The sequence below is a fragment of the Colobus angolensis genome, unplaced genomic scaffold (assembly GCF_000951035.1).
Source record: "Colobus angolensis palliatus isolate OR3802 unplaced genomic scaffold, Cang.pa_1.0 Scaffold12, whole genome shotgun sequence".
Classification (NCBI taxonomy): domain Eukaryota; kingdom Metazoa; phylum Chordata; class Mammalia; order Primates; family Cercopithecidae; genus Colobus; species Colobus angolensis.
In genome coordinates this window covers 7,206,788-7,209,918 of record NW_012113141.1, presented here as the reverse complement: position 1 = coordinate 7,209,918, position 3,131 = coordinate 7,206,788, and positions in this window count along the sequence as shown.

The window sequence follows — 3,131 nt, the reverse complement described above, 5'->3', positions numbered from 1 at the left end:
GGCGGAGCCCGGGGACAGCGGGGACGCCGCCCAGTCCTCCGGGTGAGCCGCCCCTGAGGAGACCCCCCGCCCACGGTCGCGCTCAGACCCCGCAACAGACTCCCCTCGATGTTGCCACCATCGCCACCCTCAGGATCGTCCCGGGCGACCCTTCGGCGGCCCAGCGTGCGTCCCCCACCCCGATCCTTTACGCCGGCCTCCCTCAGAACCGCCTCGCTCCCCTCCGGACCGGGCGGGCTCCCTTCTTCCCGCAAGGCTCTCCCAGCCCAAAGGCTGTTTTCGATGTCACCCCGGAGTCGCCGCCGCGCGCCCGTGGCCCCTTCCCCTTTGGTGTCCCACATCCGGTGCGCTCTTCGCATCCACCTGTGCCCCCTTCTCCTCTCGGCGGGGCCCCTCCACCCGCCAGCCTCGGGCCCCCTCGGCGCCCGCAGCCTCCGCGCCGCTGCTCCGGCCGTCCCGGTCTCCCCTAGCCCGGGCCCGGCTCCCGTCTGGCTTCGCCGTTCACAGAGACCTCCTGCACACACCCACCCTGCCGAGCCCTGCTGGCCCTCAGCGTTCACTGGCCGGGCCTGTGGCGCCCCTTCCCTAAACCTTGCTGCTTCTTCCAGGTACGAAGCTAAAATGCAGCGACTAAGAACGCGGCTCTGGAGCTTGACAGGCCTGAAATCGAATCCCAGCCCTCCCATCAACTGAGCTGTGTGATCCTGGGCAAGTTTCTAAGCTTCTCTGAGTTACTCATATGTGAAATGGGGATAATGGAGCATGTACCTTTTCCCTACCTCTTAGGGCTGGTGTGAAGATTAAATATATGTAAAGCTCTTAGAAGAATGGCTGGCAAGTTGTAAGTTCTCAAATACGGGATGATACACCCTGAGTATCAACTTCCCGTCAGTGACCTCCTCACTACGATGTTTTCTCTAAAGTTGCATCAAATTCTTAGCATTCACCCCTTCTCGTCACCATTTTGGTCCTCTTCCCCCAGCTCTCTTCTCATGTCGTTTTACCTAGGCCAAAGCTAGACTGTTTTTGTTTTTTTTATTTTTTATTTTTCTGAGCCAGAGTCTCACTCTGTCACCCAGGCTGGAGTGCAGTGGCCCGATCTCACCTCACTGCAATCTCCGCCTCCCGGGTTCAAGTGATTCTCCTGCCTCAGCCTCCTGAGTAGCTGGGACTACAGGCGCCCACGACCACGCCCAGCTAGTTTTTGTATTTTTAGTAGAGACAGGGTTTCACCATGTTGGCCAGGCTGGTCTTGAACTCCTGACCTCAGGTGATCCACCCGCCTCGGCCTTTCACAGTGCTGGGATTACAGGTGTGAGGCACCACACCTGGCCTGAACTGTTTTTAAATCATCTCTGTCAATTCTGAAGGACCTCGGCCCTGCCTTATCACCCCTGAGATGTGTGTGTTTGGGGGTAGGTGGTAGAGAGGGATTGCCACCCTTACAAGGAGGCTGAGGTGGGGATAGTGACAATAAAACTTAAAGAAGCAGTCGATTTCAGAAAAAGAACAGACTCAGGAGGCTGAGGCGGGAGGATTGTATGACCCCAGAAGTTCAAGACCAGCCTGGGCAACATAACAAGACCCCCATCTCTAAAAAAAATTAGTAGGGCATGGTGGTGCACAGCTGTAGTCCCAGCTACATGGGAGGCTGAGGTGGTAGGGTCACTTGAGCCCAGGAGTTTGAGGCTGCAGTAGGCTATGATCATACCAGCAGACTGTATCCTGGGTGACAGAACAAGACTCCATCTAAAAATAATAAAAGAGATCCCCAAAATTAGACCTCCTTAAAACTGTGTTTTCTGATCACACTGTCCTCTTTCCTTCTGTCATTGGTTGGATGTGATTTAAGCTCCTGTTGCTCTCTGTCATCCAGTCCTTACTCAAGTTGTTCTGTTTGTGTAACTGAACTCAATACCTCATGTCTCTCCAGGCTAGCTCAGGGACTCTTCTGAGCTGTTTAGGAATAGGGTTGGAGAACCACTTAGGCTAAGTTAGGAAGGAGAACTAGAGTGGACTCAGTTGTCTGGCTTTTCTCAGCACCCAGTGTGTGGCCTGCTCAGGAGTTACATTTTTATCTCCTGACTGGCAAAGTTGAGGTGAAGGTCAGGGGCAGGTAATGTTCCACAAGCAACGGGTAAGGGAGTTGCTAAGTTCTGGGTTTGGAAACTGGTAGAATGATTACCTATCATGAGGATTGCTCTTTCCTTTTGAACTCCCCCACCATAGTGTCCACCTGACTGCAAGTTCGTTAATGCTGTTGGCTGTGGTATTGGGTTTGATTGATGAGGACGATTAACAGACTCATGAGTTCCTTATCTGATATTTCGTTGGAGCATGGGACTTTTGAGGACTTCCGGGGCTTTCCGTCCCTTCCTCACAGAAAGATCAGAGCTGTTGCTGGCTGGCCAGCTGCTCAGTCATAGGCTAGGAACTCCTTTCAGAGCAGGCCTGTTTTTAGCCTCCTAGGATATTTAGCCTCTTGTTGATGGGAGATTTGTTCCCTTCTATCATTTGCATATACTGCTCCATCTCTGAGCTTTGCTTAGAGCAAAGAATTTGGACATTCATTTGGGTATTCTAAGAAAGGGAAAGGGAATAAGCTGTGAAGCCAAGGTATAGGACTCAGCTTGTAGGTTCTCCTATAGGAGCCTTTTTTTTTCTTTTTTTTTTTTTTGAGAACAGATTATCCAATAAGCCGGAGGTAAGAGAGATGGGATGGGGAGGAAAATGGATTAATGACACAGTTTCAGAAGGAGGAATAACCCACTGATTTCTCTGTCTTACAGGTAGGGAGGCAGAGATTGAACTTTGCTGACCTTTGATGTGAGGCACTCAGCCAGGGCCAAGGGGAGAGCCTGGCAAGATTTGCAGCCTGAAGCCATGGGCCAGGGGGCCATGGTGACCTGAGACTAGCGGATTCAGTGTAGTTGCCCCCTGCTTCCCCTTCTGCCTCCCCTACCCTATACTAAGGGGACTCATCTCCACCTCTTAAGGAAACTCCCCCTGAGGGAATCCCTGTCCCGTATTTTCCTATCCTTCTACCCTTCCAAGACAGTCCTAGCCTATAGAACTCCTACCTCCCATCCCCTGAGGTGGTCCCCATTCCTCCCTCCCTTCCTCCCCCCGCC